The sequence below is a fragment of the Sciurus carolinensis genome, assembly GCF_902686445.1.
Source record: "Sciurus carolinensis chromosome 14 unlocalized genomic scaffold, mSciCar1.2 SUPER_4_x, whole genome shotgun sequence".
Classification (NCBI taxonomy): Eukaryota; Metazoa; Chordata; class Mammalia; order Rodentia; family Sciuridae; genus Sciurus; species Sciurus carolinensis.
The window spans coordinates 2114495-2131987 of record NW_025920103.1 but is presented as its reverse complement, the minus strand read 5'-3'; the positions used below and the strand labels follow the sequence as shown (position 1 = coordinate 2131987).

The window sequence follows — 17493 nt, the reverse complement described above, 5'->3', positions numbered from 1 at the left end:
CAGCTGCCCATCTGAGGGTGTCTCTGGGTCACTAGGTGGGTGGATGGTGTGGGGCCTGGCACAGACCTGTGCATGGTGAGCCGGCTCCTGGGGTCAGCTTTGCGTGCCTCCTGCTTCCTGTGCCCACAGCTGGAACCATGGTGACTGGAGAGGTTCCCGTGTAGGTGGTGGATGCTCCCAGAAGTTGGGGGCTGCATGATCCTCTCTTGTCCAGGTGTTTTCCAAAGTGGGTACTGTGAGGAGCTGTTCTGTCTCCAAGAAGAAGAGCAAAGCAGGTACCCATGGAAATCTTGCTGAAAGGAAGTGGTTCCAGAAGAAATCATACCTGTGGGCAGGGAGGACGGGCAGGCTTGTCTGAAACAGCCCCTCCTCTCTCATGGAGACTCCTGCTGCGCAGTCAAAGAGGCCCACGTGTCCTGCTGTCTAGAGCCTTGCAGGCTCTCACATGGTCCTGGAGCTGTGTACCTAGTGGGCGGGCAGGGAACTGTCAGCACCCGGGGTCTCCCTCCTCCCCATTCCTTCCAGACATAGCAAGAAGGACTGATTGTGGGCTTTCCAACTTCAGTTCCAAGGGAAATGACCCATACATAGAACTTCTAGATCATTCCACCAGGTCATTAATCTTCATCTCCCTGGCCATTAGGTAGTGGGCAGGCAGAGACCACCTGGCCTCTCCCTTCAGCCCCGGGTCTTGTTCTGACCCTCCTGGCCTCCGCTCATTCATGCCCTGGTTCCTTGCAGAATATGAGCAAGGACACGTCCTTTGTCCTTTATCACAGCCACGTACCCCATTCAGCAGCCCTTTGATTCATGGACATGGTGGGGTGCAGCACAAGTCAAGAGTGACCACTGCTCATTCACCCCCTAACTGGCCTAGACCACCAAGGAGTGAGTGCCAGAGATATGGTCCCTGTCCCCAGGTACCTGCAGTAGCTGGGGGACATGTGAGCTGGTGGCTTCAGCACAGGACCAGGAGGGCTGTGGAAGGTTTTTAAAGTCAGAGTGGGCCTAGAGGCAGGGAGGCTGAGCAGCCTGGTGGCAGAGGCCAAGGTAGGAGGTGCCCTGGAAAGGGAGGCAATTTCCAGCTTAGGAAGTGACTTTTATGCACTGCAGGGGTTTGGACTGTGGTCTGGTGGGAACCACCGAGGGTTTTAAGCAGATGCTTCTGTGCATGAAGTTAGAGTTCCCTTGCCTCTGTCTGCTCATGCTGCCATGGCAGCAGATAAACCAGGCCACAGGGACACTGCCCCTCTGGGAACCTGACCCCTCCCCTGCAAGCACTCAGCAGCGCCTTGCCGCCCTGTCTTAGGTGTTGGAAGCAGCTCTTGGGGTGTCTGTTGTCCTTTCGGGAGCCTGCCATCTGGCCAGGCACTGGGGAGAGCTAGGTGGTATCTGGTCAGCCATGTGCAGCAGGATGAGACTGCACTCGGCCTGGGGCTGGCGTGAAGGACAGCTGGTTGCAGGTGGCTGTGCAGCAGGTCATACTGCTAACCCTTGAGGGGTACAAGGAGAGATGGTGGGCAGAGCTCGTGCAGAACTGGCACATGGGGGGCCAGAAGAGCTGGGTCCTTGGCACCAGCATGTGCCCCTCTCCTGCAGTCCCAGGTCGGCATTTCCTGTGGGCCGATCCCATGGGCGCAGAGGCTGGAAGCCAGGTGCTGCTCTTGGCAGACACCAGCCTCCCAGGCAGAATGTCCCTGCTGTGTCGGAGGCTGGGTGAGCTCCTCTTTCTCAGGAGTTATGATCGCCCACCGCCCGTGGGGACAATCACAACGCGTACGCTCTTCTTGATCACAGGAACCAAAAGGACTTTATTCCACAAGTCTCAGACTTATATTGAGAACATCAGCCTATCAGAGAGTAGACTACCAGGAAAGTCAGCCTATCAAGGAACAGTCTCCAGGCAGATACCAGGATCGCCTCATGTACAACAGCCAACCAGAGTTACTTCCTAAAACTTGTATATGAGTGCAGCTATGTCTGGCAAGCTGCCAGGCGCCATCTTAGAGATCAGGCCACGGTGTGGCTCTGGGGCCCTCAGAGCCCGCCCCTGACAAGGAGTATGTTGACACCCAGGTGCAGATGCCACCAAACAACCACCCCCAGCCTTCTGCCCTCAAACAAAAACTCTGCTCAGAGAGCAAACTGACAGGCACCATGGGAGAGGACTGCCTGCCCCCTGCAGTTTTGAGCCATGCTCGGGCTGTTCACAAGGTTCCCTAGCGTGCCTGGCCCTGGGTCCCTCAGCCTCTGGATAGAAACACAGGTGCAGGGCTCTGCAGGGGAGGCAGAGGTGCAGTTAGAGACCTTGTGCTTTGGGGTGCACCATGGGACTCCCCAGTGTTACCCCTTTATACCTGAGACACGCACACACACTGTCAGGAAGCAGCACCGCTGGAGAGGCTGCTGTTGCTCTTGCCCTCTGACCTCCTGTTGCTTTGGAGTGGGGAACCAGGCAGAGCCAGGGCTCCTTCACCTCCATGTCAGAACTTTAGACCTGAAATCCAGGAGCCGAATTCGAGGGTCAGAAATGTCCCCTGGATTCGGCCCTGGGTGCTTGTGATGCCACATGGAGGCAGGGCTGTCCAGGTAGAGGCTCCTGTTGGAGAACAGTGGTCAGCCCCGAGTCAGTTCCCATTCCCTCATGAAGGCAGGATCCTATTAGGAAGTTAATTATCACATCAGTCATCTGTTAATTAATAGTCAGTGAACCTCTGCAGCTGATTTGCTGGGGCAACTAGTCGTAAATGGCAAGCCAGGAGCTGAGGCCATGTGGGGGCTGGAAAGGGAACTGGAAAGGATCCAAAGCTGAGCCCTGGCTCACTCCATGCTCCCTCTCGTGGTGGGTCCCCTGTACCAGGAGTGCTGCTTTCCATGGGGTTTGAATTCGTGGAGTACTGGAAGCCAGAGCAAGCCCAGAAAGCCCTCAAGCAGCTGCAGGTAAGTGGGCTGTGAGCCAGGGTCCATGCTGTGGGCCCGTCACCTCTGAAACTGGGGGCAACCCCTGATCTCCTGTCTTGCTGGGCACGTCCTTTCACCAGTTTTCCAGGGGACAATGCCCAAGCAATGAAGACCCCTCTCAGCACTCCACGGCCACTTTCATTCACTTATTCCACCCACACGCTTGTGTCATGGGCCTAGTTTGTGACAGCACTGTGGTAGGCCTGGGGAGACCCTTCCACTTTCTGGTGTGGAGACGGGCAGTGAAGCCATGAATTAACACAAGACAAGATCATGCCGAATGCTCAGTCACATGACTTCATAATTGGGGCTGCCTTGGGCTGGGTGGGCAAATGGGAGTCCCTGAGGAGCAGATGGCTGAGCCTACACCTGCCCACATGAAGTCCTTCACAGAGACCTGGAGGGAAAGCCATCCAGGAGCAGAGGATGACATGTGTAAAGGGCCTGTGTCAGGGACTTGAGGGAGTTGGGTTAATAAGCCCCCGAGGGAAGCTGGCCGAGCAGTGTGTGGTGGGCATCAGGGGAGGTAGAGGTGTTTAAGACCAGATTTGCAGGTCACTTAAAAGACTGGATGTCAGCCTGAAGGCTGGGTGAGACTGTTGGAGGTCTGGGAGCACATTGGGAAGGGTCTCATTTGTGCTTCAGGACTGTTTCCAGCCCCTGTGTGAAGATGAGATGGGAGCAGGGTGAGCAAGAAATCCTCAGTGGTCGGAGAACAGTAGCTTGGGCCAGGGATGGGCAGCAAACGTGGTGGGATGTGCTGGAGAGTATTTGAATGTAGATTGAACATCCTGTGCCGATGGAGGAGATAGCCTTCTGGCTGAGCCATGAGTCCGGGGATAAATGGGACCCTTAGCGAAAGAAGGGAGCCATTGCCGCAGGGAACACATGGCCAGGGGTTCTGTACCACCCCTGGGGAGCTGACCTCACTGCCAATGACCACATCTCCCTCACTGTGGCCCATGTGCCAGGCCCTGCCAGGGCATGGAAGAGGGAAGAGCACTTCCTGGTCTTTGGATAGACACTGGAACTCCCACTGTGTCACTGGCACTATGCGCTGTCAGGTCAGATGCAGCTCCTCTGACCCTGTGGGCATCTTCCTCTTCCACTTAGGTCAAGGTTCAGTTCAACTCCCTTGTGCAGACAGCACACTGCTCAGCCCCAGCTGTGCACACGTGTGTGCCCATGGCCACCGAGGATTGCTTATGCACAGCCACCTGGCTATATTTTCTGGGAGGTTGGAGGGATTTTTGGGGTATTTCACACAGACGCCAGCCTCACCCACAGGGACAACTGCTTTAGGTGCAGGGCGTTGGGCCGGGAATTTTGGGAGCTGCAGACTACATAACAAACTCTCTCTGCAAGTCGCACCAGAAGGTCTCCTGAAACTTAAGATGTTTTTAAGCAGTGGCTAAGTCTGAGCACTGAATGCTGTAAGGTCAAGGTTACTGCAGTGTTCAGGGAGCATTTGGAGTCTGGGTCTCTGTGACCACTGGCCGCTGCCTGGCTCTCATCCTGCCATCTTGGGGAATGCTCTTCCGTGCCTGCCCTCCTGACCCCTCAGCACCGCCTCTGTGAGCTTGGCCTCTGTGAGAACGCCTCTGTGAGCTTGGCGTCTGTGAGCACTGCCTGTATGAGCAAGCCCTCTTTGAGCTAGGCCTCTGTGAGCACGTGCTGACCTCTGTTAGCATGGCCTATGTGACTTGGCTTCTGTGAGCTCGAACTCTGTGAGCTCGCATTCTGTGATAACAGCCTCTGTGAGTAAGGTCTGTGAGCTCAGCCACTGTGAGGTCAGCCTCTGAAAACAGCCTCTGTGAGCAAGACCTCTGTGAACTCAGCCTCTGTGAGTACGGTTTCTGTGAGCTTGGCCTGTGTGAGCACCGCCTATGTGAACAAACTCTCTGTGAGCTAAGCCTCCATGAGCTCAGCCAATGTGAGCTAAGCCTCCATGAGCTCAGCCAATGTGAGGTCAGCCTTTGTGAGCTAGTCCTCTGTGAGCTCAGTCTCTGAGAACGGCCTCTATGAGTATGGCCTCTGAGCTCAGCCTCTGTGAGAACAGCCTCTGAAGCAAGGCCACTATGAGCTCATCCTTCATGAGAACGACCTTTGTGAGCAAGACCTCTGTGATTATGGCCTGTGTGGGCAAGGTCTCTGTGATCACAGCTTCTGTTAGCAAGACCTCTGTGAGGAAGGCCTCTGTGAGAAAGCCCACTGTGAGCTCAGCCTCTGTGTGCATAGCCTCAGTGATTACACCCTCTGTGAGCAAGGCCTCTGGGAGTTCGTCCTCTGTGAGCATGGGTCCTGTCAGCTCAGCCTCTGGGAGCCTGGCCTCTATCAGCAAGTTCTCCGTAAGCTCGTTCTCTGTGAGGATGACTTCTTTGAGCTTGGTCTCTATGAGCACCACCTATGTGAGCAAGGACTCTGTGAGCTAGGCCTCTGTGAGAACAGCCCCTGGGAGCACGGCTTCTGTGAGCACGGACTCTCTGAGCAGATATCTGTAAGCACAGCCTCTGTGAGCTCAGCCTCTGTGAGAATGGCCTCTTTGAACTCGGCCTCTGTGAGCACTGCCTATGTGAGCAAGCCCTCTGTTCCTAGGCCTCTGTGAGCTAGGCTTCTATGAACATGGCCCCTGTGAGCTTGGACTCTGTGGCCAAGGTCTATGAGAACAAGGTCTCTGTGAGCAAGGTCTCTGTGAGAAAGGCCTCTGTGAGCACAGTCTCTGTGCACACCACCTATGTGAGCAAGCCCTCTGTGAGCACGGACTCTGTGAGCAAGGCCTCTGTGAGTAGGTATCTGTGAGCAGGACTCGTTGAGCATGACCTTTGTGAGCAAGGCCTCTGTGAGCTCGGCCCCTATGAGCATGGCCTCTGTGAGCAAGGCCTCTGTGAGAATGACCTCTTTGAGCTTGGCTGCTGTGAGCACTTCTTATGTGAGCAAGCCCTCTGTTCCTAGACCTCTGTGAGTTAGGCCTATTTGAACACAGCCGCTGTGAGCTCGGACACTGTGGCAAGGCCTCTATGCACAAGGTCTCTTTGAGCAAGGACTCTGTGAGAAAGGCCTCTGTGAGCACGGCCTGTGTGAGAAAGACCCTGTGATTTGGCCTCTGTGAACATGGCCTCTGTGACCATGGCCTCTGTGAGCATGACCTGTGTGAGGAAGGCGTATGTGAGTTCGGCCCCTGTGAGCTCAGACTCTGTGAGCAAGCCCTCTGTGAGTATGGCCTTTGTGAGCAAGGCCTCTGTGAGCAGGACTCTGTGAGCAGGACTCTGTGAGCTCAGACTGTGGCCAAGGCCTATGTGAGCAAGGCCTCTGTGAGCAAGGCCTCTGTGAGCAAGGCCTCTGTGACCAAGGCCTCTGTGAGGAGGACTCTGTGAGCATGGCCTCTGTGACCAAGGTCTCTGTGAACTTGACCTCTGTGAGCACAGCCTCTGTGAGCAATGTCTCTGTGACTATGGCCTTTGTTAGCACGGCCTCTGTGAGAATGGCCTCTATGAGCACTGTGTATATGAGCAAGCCCTCTGTTCCTAGGCCTCTGTGAGCTAGGCCTCTATGAACATGGCCTCTGTGAGCTCAGACTCTGTGGCCAAGGCCTATGTAAGCAAGGTCTCTGTGAGCAAGTTCTCTGTGAGAAACGCCTCTGTGAGCACAGCCTCTGTGAGCAGCACCTCTGTGAGCATGGCCTGTGTGACCATTGCCTCTGTGAGCAAGGTTGCTGTGAGCACAGCCTGTGTGAGGAAGGCGTCTTTTGTGTTCAGCCCCTGCGAGGTCAGACTCTGTGAGCTGGTCCTCTGTGAGTACAGCTTCTTTGAGCTCAGCCTCTGTGAGCACCACCAATATGAGCAAGCCCTCTGTGACAATGGCCTCTGTGAGAATGGCCTCTTTGAGCTTTGCCGCTGTGAGCGCTTCCTATGTGAGCAAGTCCTCTGTTCCTAGACCTCTGTGAGTTAGGCCTATTTGAACACAGCCGTTGTGAGCTCGGACACTGTGGCAAGGCCTCTATGAGCAAGGTCTCTTTAAGCAAGGACTCTGTGAGAAAGGCCTCTGTGAGCACTGCCTCTGTGAGCACAGACTCTGTGAGCACTGCCTATGTGAGTTCTGTCTCTGTGAGCACTGTCTATGTGAGGAAGGTCTCTGTGAGAAAGGCCTATGGGAAAAGAGCCTCTGTGAGCAAGGTCTCTATGAGAATAGCCTCTGTGAGCATGGCCTGTGGGAGAACGGCCTGTGTGAGCTCGGCCTCTGTGACCCTGCCTATGTGAGCAAGCCTGCTGTGTGCTAGGCCTCTGTGAGCTAGCCCACTGTGAGCACCGCCTCTGCGAGCTGGGATGTTGTGAGCAAGACCTCTGTGAGCAAGGCCTCTGTGAGTTCAGCCTCTGTGAGATCGACCTTTGTGAGCAAGGCCTGTATGAGCCCACCCTCTGTTAGCTAGGTCTTTGTGAGCATGGCCTCTATGAGAACAGCCTCTGTGAGCATGGCCTCTGTGAGAACTGCCTCTGTGAGCACATCCTGAGTGAGCTGGATGTGCCTTTGTGAGCTGAAAATGTACAGTGTGCCCCAGTCCCACCATGCTCTGTCCCTCACTGGGCATGCTGTCCAGTTGCTGCCCTGGAGCACGGAGCCAGGGACCCAAGCCCACAGAAGCACACTAGGGATGCTGGGGCCCTGTTGCCATGTCTGGAGGCCTCTGTTGATGGAGGCATGAAGCAGTCCAGGGCCAAGCCCTGGTGCTGGCTCTCGACCATCCTTAGTGAGTCCTGACTGCCCTTGGCAGGGGTGCACCCCTCTCTACTGGACCCCATCCCCTGCCAGGACCTGGACGTATCGCAGGTCTGATCTGGCCCAAGAGGGGGCCAGGTGGGAAATGGGAGATCAGATGGGCAGGTGAAGAAGAGAGGAGGAGGGTTGGCCAGTCCTCCTGCCCAGAGAAGACGAGTCCTGCCAAGGACACAGAGCCTCAGAACTGCTGGTCAGGGAGGCACAGAGCATGCCTGACACTGGTGCAGGGTGCGGGTGTCACCAGGGACCTTGGGGAGTGCCTGTCCTGGGCCCAGATGCAGCTGGCATCTCTGTCCCCCAGAGTCTTGAGCTGCACCCTCTACATGGGTGAAAGAAGAGGCTGGGCCTCTGGAAAACACTGAGTTTGTACTGAGATCAGAAATGACGTACGCACAGTGATAGCCTTGGGAGATGCCCTTCCAGATCCCAGTGGTGCCAGGGAAATCAGCACTGACCTCACTGCTGAGGAGCAATAGCCACACAGTCACTCCCACCTGTGAGCATGTGAGCTCTCTACCAGGGAAGGTAGAGAGACCTGTGTTCACCAACACTGGGATATGCCAGGGGGACTCAGCACAGGACCTCAGCCTCAGCTCAGTAGAAGCCATCTGGGCACTGCCTTGGGCTTCTACTGGCTCAGTAGAGGGGCCCAGCAATCTCTGGCAGGTGCTCTGCCCCTCTCTGAAGCTCCTGCCTGCCCACAGGCACTGGGACTCCTGTGGCCCCACTGCCCAGACACCTCCTCTCTGTGTGGGCTCCCTCTCTGTGCCTACGCATCTTAACACTGTTCAGCCATCATCAAAGCACATCCGGCCTGATACTTTCTGATCACCCTCTGTGGGCTGCTTTGCTAGGCAAAATCTCAGGCCTTATTCTGAAGAGTGAGTTTTAGCAGATACAGGTGAACAGACAGGTGGAGGCCCAGGTGCCCAGCACCACACCTGCAAGGTCAGCTGGGAGGGGAAGGCTTCCTCTGAACTTAGATCTTAAGCCAAGCCACCTGTCAGACTGTCCCTGGTCCGGATGCTTCTGTGCAGCCTCCGTTATGTTCTTTGTTCAGACTATGTTAGACATGAGTACTTTATTTGGAAGAAGAAGTGCAGGGTGGCTCTAAGACAAAGTTCATTTTTACAAGATGACATGGAGATCACAATATCTGTGAATTTGAGTCCTATCTTTTCCACTTAGCATTATGCCATGAGCATGTCCCCATGTTATTAGATGCTTTACTACAGGGACTTTGGATTTATACAGAGGCCCTTTATGTAAATGTAGTCACTACTTTTAAATTGACTCACTTAAAATCACTGTCTTGATGACATTGTTTTCCCCAGGTTTGATTTTAAAACTTACAATTCACATTCTTGGTGGTCCAAATCTTAGTGTGTGTCTGTTTGATTGTTTCCTCAGGAGAAAAATCAGGAGTTATAATTGCTGATCCAAAAGAGGTAAAGGTCTAGGACACACCTGATCCATGGAAGATCTGCTCTTCTGAGATTTCACACAAAAGGACACACTCATCAGAGAGGTAAGGAAATGATATTTAATTCCTAGCAACAGCTGACAACTGTTGTGTTTTGTTTTTGAAAATCTGCTTTTTTGACCATTTAAAGAATGGCACCTGGTTTAGGTTGTGTTCTCTTGGCAGCTGGTGAGGTTGAATAGTTCTCATACGGTGATGGGATGCTTTAGTCTTTTCTGAATTGCCTATTTGTATCCATAGTCCTTTCTTCCATGGAGATACCTTTTTTCTATTGATTTACAAGTACTCTTTACATATTGAGATAATTAACAGCCTTTTGATATTGCATGTTTTAAGTATTTTCCCCAATTTATCATTTTCTCCTATTTTTTAACATGAAAATGGTATGGAAATTTTAGGTTGCCAAATTCATCAAATTTGTCCTTAGTGTTTCAACATTGATATCATGTTTACAGAAATCTGTTTCCACACCAGATATGTATGTATAAAATATTCTTTCCATAGTTTCTTATGACTTTGCTGTTGTAGTAATCCATCTGGAGTGTATATAGATATGTAGTGTACTATGTGTCCAATGTATTTGTCTGTTTATAGTTGAGCAGTTATTCTGGTTCAGTCTGTCTCCACCAATTTAAGGTGCAAGTGGCCTTACATTAAAGGGCAGGACAATCTGGCTTTCTCTTTGCTCCGTTGAACTCTGCCTTTTCTCTGGCACTAAATCAGCCTTCCTGTTTCCTTACCCATATGAACTTCCACATCCCGCTTCATATACATTAATGAAGTTCACAAAACTATGCAGGAAGATTTTTGTGTGTGTGGGAATTTCCTTTTGTTTGCTAGTCAATTTGGGGAGAACTGACATCCTTACAGTATATGTCGGATTGTTCATCTAGGAATAGAATGCTTTTATTTCATTTGTTTCCTCAGTAAACATATTGCTGGATAAAGGGTATTTTTCATCATGTTTATTGACTTTTGTTTTTATGTCATGTGGTTATTCTGAACAGCTTTTTAACTATTGCTGATGTATAGAAATTCATTATATTCATATTAGTATTATTTTGTTGCTGACTGTCTACCTTGACACCACAGTTCACATTTCTTGGCTCTTTGTGATTTGCTGTTTGAGAGAGGGGCAGAGGAGAAAACCTTCCTGTTGAAATTAACAGGAGTTGTGCCTCTGCCTTCCAAATCCTCTGATTCCAGATGAGGATGGGTGACAGGAATGAGGGTCACATGCTGAATTTGCTCTTCGCAAGGTGCTCACAAAGCTAGGAAAGCACTGGCCACTGATTCTCCATCTGGGACACAGGTCCCTTGTGAAGTTTGGTGGTTTGGGTACCAGGATTGAACCCGGGGATACTCTACCACTGAGCCATATCCCCAGCCCTTTGATTTTGAGGCAGGGTCTCCCTGAACTTGCAATCCTCTTGCCTCAGCCTCCCAAGTTGCTGGGATTGCAGGCATGTGCCACCACACCCAGCTGTGGTAAAGTTTTAAATACATATTTGTTTTCTGTCCATCTTCACTGGACTTTCCAGCCATGGCTCACTAGTACTCCTCGACATTCTTCCAGCCTTTCTCTATCTTTAAATGCATATGTATTTTCACTCTAGGACTTGAAATGTGTAAATTTGTAGTCTAGTTTCTCTGTTGGCTGTACTTGGTGTTTCTAAGATCTGAGCTCTGCTGGAGTTCTCTGCCAACATCAGGTCTAGCTCTCACTGTGCAAGACCAGGGAGAACCGTCCTTCCTCACCGGAAATGCTCTAGAACATGTCAAGTGAGGTCTGGGGCTTTATAGCAGTAAAGAACCAGTGGGGATTCCTCGGCGTTGGGGAAGCTTTTCTGTCAGTGGTCAAACTGCGTGTATGGTTGCACGTCTATGCCAGGAGCACCCCTGCTGTGCCCCTCACTCAGGTCCCGTGGGTTTGTGGTGGCACTCCGTACCTGTTTAGAAAGGCCTTGCTGTCTTTCTTAGTGCTTCGTGTCTGGCACAGTGTCCTGCACCAAAGGCTGCACCCACACTCACCTCCTCAGAGCTGGGTCCATTCGTCTCAGGCTTTGGTTCTTGTGCCTCAGTGACAGTCTGGGGACCCTCCATTTCAGCTGACATGCAGTTTACCCTGAATGCTCCAGCACCTGCCAGGGACCCATGCTGCGTGAGTGTGGCAGGACTTCTGGTCACCATGGGAGCTCTCTGCACTTTCTGCTCTTCACGTGTCTAACTGAGCTTCTCTCTGAATTGCCCTGGCCTTCAGCAGGCCCCAGGAAGGGATCCCAGGTCTGCAGCGAGCTTTCCTACTACCACTGGGCTCTGCTTGCTTCTGTGAAGACCTCAGTCCCCAGCTTGCTTTGTGGTTTCCCTGTGTCCTCCCATGTCCCATCTTCCTGTTCCTTGCCAGTCCTTACCCAGGTGCCTTCTGGCAATCTTCCTCTTTACCCCATCCCTTCTCTTGGTCTGTGGCCAGGTGTTACACGCTGTCCCTGGCAGGTGTCCAGCTGGCTGGATCTGTGGCAGGTGCAAGGCTAGCCTACCACTCACTAAGTACATTCCTGGATACATTGGAAAGCCATCTGTCCCTCTTCCCTTTCCTAAAACGATGTGGTAACCACTCAGCCACTGGAGCCTGGGCTCTACCCACCACCTTCTACTGCTGGCCAGTCCACTGTTGGGTCAGGGAACCCGGGAGGGGTGCAGAAAGAGACCAAGAGAACCTGCTTCTGAGAAGATCCCAGGGTAGCAGGTGGCAGGTGGCAGGGGAGGGCTCTTGAGGGTCTTCCCTGGGCACTGCTGACCTTCCTGACCTCAGTGCTCTGCTGCACGCCAGCCCCCATCATTATTCATGCTAGACCAGTCCATCATGAGTGCTTGCTCCTTGGCTTGGTCAGCAGTGACCCAAGGACGGGAGGAGCCAAGTGCTTCCCAGACCCCATTACCTCCTCAACCCTCACAGTGATCCTGGTGCCCACAGATGGGGCATCTCCTGTGGGCCACAGTCTAACCCCTTTTCTGTTTTTCTCTCCTTTACTAATTACTCTGCAGGCAGAAGTTTTCAACTGGTAGAGGAAATTAAACTCTCTGAAATAAGGTGGCCATGTTCCTCCGGAATGCCCCTTGGTTTTAGCAGAGAAAACGGCAACTCCGATTGTGGCCTTGCTGGCTCAGGGTGGAGGGGCAGCTCTGACCTCACACCGGGTCTCCTCGGTGTCTCTATGGCCATGTAGGTGTTTCCTGCCATCCTCTTGTCCATCCAAGGTCCTGTCCTGGGCCTGGTCATCTTGACCCTCAGAGGCAACCTGTTTTTCAAAGCGAGTTTGTTCCCAGTCCACTGTGAGCTCCTGTGCTCTGCTGGCCCACCTGCCCCAGGCCGGCTGCCTCCTGGCCATGGGCAGCTGTGGTCCACAGCTCTGCCCTGGTCCCAGGGCGTGGCTCAGTCCCTGGCTGCACCTGCACACCCACCACCAGCCTCTGCTCAGCCCGCCTCTCACCTGGCCCTTGCTCCCAGCTGCTCAAGACTCAGCCTGAGCACTCGAGCTTTGCCACAGGCTATGACAAGCCAAGCCGAGATGAGCTCCCTGAGGCAGAGGCCAGCAGAGGAGGGAAAGGCCCAGGACCTGGCGGTCACTGCAACAGGCATGCTGGGGCGTCTCCACACCTGGACAGCCCCCATCATCACAGGTGTGGTGTCACTCTCACCTCCCAAAGCAACACGGCAGTCGCTTCCTGGGTTCCGCTCTTGTGTGTGTGTTGCATGTGTTTTTGAAGGGAAACCATTACAGCAGGAGAGCAAGTGGCCATGGTCAGGTCCTCCTCTTGGAGAAGGCAACTGGGGCTACTGTGCAGCAGATGAGTGAACACGAGGAGGCTGCAGCCTGAGAGAAGAGACGGAAGGTGACTTCCTGGGGACAGTGAAAGATGGCGGTTTGTGTCAAGCCCAGCGGAAGTGGGAGAGTGAAGGCCTGAACTGTCCTGGACGGGGCTTGGCAGGTCCTTGCTCAGCAGGAAGTCGCTCCCTCCTGAGCCCTGGACCTGGCCCTCAGGCGGAGCCTGACCTTCCTGACATGCCATGCTGCCGTGCCCTCTCGGGGTCCACCTTGCATTGCTAGAGGGATCCAGAGGCAAACCTGGGCTCAGGCGCCTATTCCAGTGGTATCTGACAGAGCAACCAGAGGACTGGATCAGAGGAGGTACTCTAGCCAGTGGAGTAAGAAGAGCTGGGCCCACGGGCCTCCGTGAAGAGAAGGGCCCGAGGGCAGAGGAAGCTCCCTGGGCTCAGCAGGGGCCCCTCCACTGCCCACAGGGCGTCTGATCAACGAGTGGCCAGTGCTCCTTCCTCCCTGTGTCCCTGGCAGCTCTGAGAGTGCCTCAGGTCTGTGCTGGATCTCCACCCTCCCAAAGCACAGTGTCTGGGTGGTGGGAATGGCGGAGCCTCGTGGGGCCCATCATTCACTGAACACGGAGCCCCAGGCAGGCTCTCCCTGCTCCTGGAGCACACGCGCCTTGCTGCCTTCTCCCTCCCATGTCTGCAGACCCCTCCACGGGTTCCTCTTCCCCGTGCAAATGCACACAGTGTGGCCCCAGCCCAGCCCCACAATGTCCTGGGCCCAGGATGAATGTCTTCTGTGCCCATAGTGCCCTGGCTTCCTGAGGCCCTGCTCCTGAAAGAGGCCTCTGGGTTGCTCCCAGACACTCTGGAAGGTCCTCCACCTCTGTATCACAGACCCACTCTCCCCTTGGAGCATGGTTGGGTCTCAGGGAGGTGTGAACTCGATCAGAGATCAGAGAGGTGACCAAGCTGCATTTGTCCCCGGGGCTGACTGCCCCTTTGTAAAGCCAGGTCTTGCTTTTGAGAGGCAGGCTCTGTCCTGCCTCTGCATGTTGGCTGGCCTTAGCCTCCTTTGACCAATTGAATGTCATGCAGTGACATTGCAGCTCCTGGCTGTGCCCTGAGAGGCTCCATGTCACCGCCTCTGTGCCCTGGGTGTGCGTCCCTAGGGCACTGCTCCAAAGCTGGACTGGCTGTTGGGGGCTGAGCTCCATATGGAGAATGACAAAGCAGCTCAGCTGACAGCAGGCACCAGGCAGTGGCCTCTAGACCCAGGAAGAGGGGCTGCACTGGAGCCCAGGCAGGGCAGCAGGGGCCCACCAGATAGCCTGGTGAAATATGAAATCCTTAAGTGGCTGGTTTGTGGGTGAGTGGTTCTGTAGTGACACCTGACTGGCAGAGGTCTGGAGACTGAGTGGGGGCGATGCCTTGGAGGCCTGAGCTACTGGCACTCCATGGTGCAGTGACGTCTGGACCTTCCAGTGGTTTCTCTCCCACCAGTTCCTCCACAGTCCTGTGAAAGCATGTGGGTCTTGGCAGCACATGTCTCAGGCACCAGGTGACTGAGGAGAGGTCACCAATGTCCCAGCCTGGAGTCCTCTTGCAGAAGACAGAGACTACGGAGCTCAGGACAAACAGCACAACAGGCTGCCTTCACCATGCAGAGATGAGGGCAAGGGATGCTGGTATGGAGAGTGTCTGGCACAGGTGCCCTTGGAGTCGCCTCGGCACTCAGAAGCATTCAGGCCTCTCAAGCCCATGAATCATTGGTTAGACTATCAGCCGGCGAAGGGCACTGAGGCTCAGTGGTGCTCAGCAGAAGCTGGGAAAGCCTTCCCCACCTGGCCTGGGAGGCAAAGGGACAGGAGGCCTTGGGAGATCGGGCCCTAACAGAGCAGTTGATTTGTTCTGCTCATTCAGCTCCGTGATATTAAAATGTAAGTAAGCCTTTGCGTGTTTGAAGATGCATCTGAACACACTCACTGGCATAGAAAGGCCTCTCTTAGGTTGGCCTTTTCCAGAAGTGTATTTGCATTTTGAGCCAAAGCTGTGCCTGACCCACCCTAAAGATTGAGAGGAACCCAGTGGGTGAGCTGAGGACAGACAGGCCCTGAGTGAGCCTGGGCCTCAAGGGTAGAGGAGGTCAGGACCTGGCCCTGCCTTGTGAGCATGCAGAGGGTGGGTGTGGCCAGAGACAGATGTGTGGGCTGTCTTAGCAGCACAGGAATGTCCTGCTTGAAGAAGAGGGACTCAGGTGCTTGGAGCTGGGTGGGAGCTGATGTGCTATGGGTGTTCCTCCATGCTGGCTGCCTCTGGGGACATGTAGACAGAGAAGTAAAGGAACTGAAGCTCTAGCCTTGTCCATAAACCCCATGAACAAAGTGCTCTGATTGGAAGGATGGCTTCTCCTGGGAAGCCTCCTTGGGTTGGGTTGTGGGTGCTCTTCCAGGGGCAGCCGGTGCACTGTGGCCAGCCTGATGGGCAGCACCCAAGTCCTTTCCATCTCGTGCTCTGCTGCCTCACAAGCTCGCTCCCAAAGACACCAGGATGTCTCCCTTCTGGAGAGTGGAGAACAGGGAGGAGGTGAAGCCCTTCTGCGTTCCCTGGCTCCTTCTCTGTGCAAGGCCCCAGCGCAGCTACAGGAGACGCAGTTGGAACAGGAGGGGTGCAGCCCTGCCCTCATATAGTTGATCATCTGACTGAGTTAGGCCCACTTTTCTCTTGCTTTTTCTCTACCCAATTTCCAGTTGTGATTTTCATACCCAGCCAGACTCCCAATCAAGATGGGCATCAAGTTCAGTGTATACTCCTCCCGATAGCTATTCCAACTGTCTTCTCTGCCCAGAACTAAACCCCTCAGCCTCCCACCTACCTTGCCTCTTGTCTTCAGTGCCTGCCCCATACTACCAGCAGGACGGCCCTGGTAACTAAGATGGCACTGTGGTTCCATGTGCAGTCACTTTCCCAGTCTTCGTGGATGGGGTCCAGATTCCTGAGAATAGAATCCAAGATCCTCTAGAGGGCCTCTGTCCAGCCCCACAGTCCTGTCCCTCACAGCCTTTTCTCACCTCCACACACACACACTCCCACTCCCATAAAATCCCCTCTCCACACCACATTGCTCCTTCTTGCTGTTTTGAGTGGCATCCCTCTCTCACTTTCTTGGTAAACTCCAATTAATTCTATACTTCCAATTCTTATAAAATATTTGGTGTATGTATAGTCCAAGTGTGAATTCACTCTCCTCCAGCACTTGTGCCAAGCACAGGGCTCCCTGCCTCCCTTGCTCCCATTTACCCTCCTCAGACATGATCATTTTCAACTTCTTATTCTAAAGGTATTTATCTCCATGTGTCTAAATTAAAGTGTCTAGGTTGCTCCTTCTTGGAGTCTTACCTTAGCCCTGACTTGCTGAACGCCTTCATGAAGATGTGAACCAGCTTGTTCTTGCTTTGCATGTCCTCCTGACATGGCGGTGCCGACTCTGAAGCTCTTTCTACCAGCTTGACTTACGTGGGTGTTGAGCATGGGCACTGTGCACTGTGCCATGACTGCTTTCCCTTCGCTGGCTGCCCAGGGCTCCTGGAGTTCACAGCTGTCCTCGTATACCCTCATTTTCTATGTACTTACAACTAATTACAGCCCGACCCTTCTCTACTTTTCTAATGCTCTGAATTTCAGGTCAACTCCTGGCATCTCTCCAGAACGTTAGGGGGTTGGAGAGCCTCCTGGCCTCACCCATCATTGTGATCTGAGGATTTCTTTGCCTCTCTTATTTCCTGGGCTGCATTTTCCCTTTCTCCCGATTCACCCCTTCCTTTTTTGGAGGGCTCCCTACAGTAGCTTTCTGATAAGGTATATATTTGAGGTAAATTTTTTGAAGAATCTGTTACGTCTGAAAATAATCCTGATTTTACCTCATTTTTGTTTGCTATTTCGGCTAGATGTGAAAGTCTAACAGGAAACACTTGCATTCAGGATGTGATGCAACCCAGTTTCCTGGGTTGCTGTGGAGAAAGCTCTGGTCCTCTGGTCCTCTGTATGTGACCTTGCTTCTTTTCTATCACATTCTGGACTCCACAGTGCAGTGTACTGATGTGGATCTACAATCATCCCTTTCCTGGGCACTTGACTTCTTCAATCTGAAAACTCATGTCCTAAAAATTTTCTGAAGTTAGTGACTATTTCTTCTTCTGTGTTTCTTCTCACCTCCTTCTAGAATTGCTATTATTAGGATATTGGTCCTTCTCAACTAATACTGTAATATTATCTTTCCCTTCTTTTTATAAGTTCTTGTCTCTAATTCTTTTATTTTTTATAGAAATATAAATCTATTTCTTTGAGGTTTTGCTCTGCCTTCTAAGAGGTTTATTCTACTTTGTTGTCCAATTCTTTGAACTTCTTATTTCTGCCATCATATACTAAATTTATTTTGTTCTCTGAGTGA

At 53.0% G+C, this 17493-nt stretch overlaps 1 pseudogene; it reads left to right on the top strand.

Moving 5' to 3' along the window:
- The window catches only part of LOC124973077 (probable RNA-binding protein 19), a 40268-nt pseudogene extending 35650 nt beyond the window's left edge, over positions 1-4618 (top strand).
- The last annotated feature ends 12875 nt before the right edge of the window (positions 4619-17493 follow it).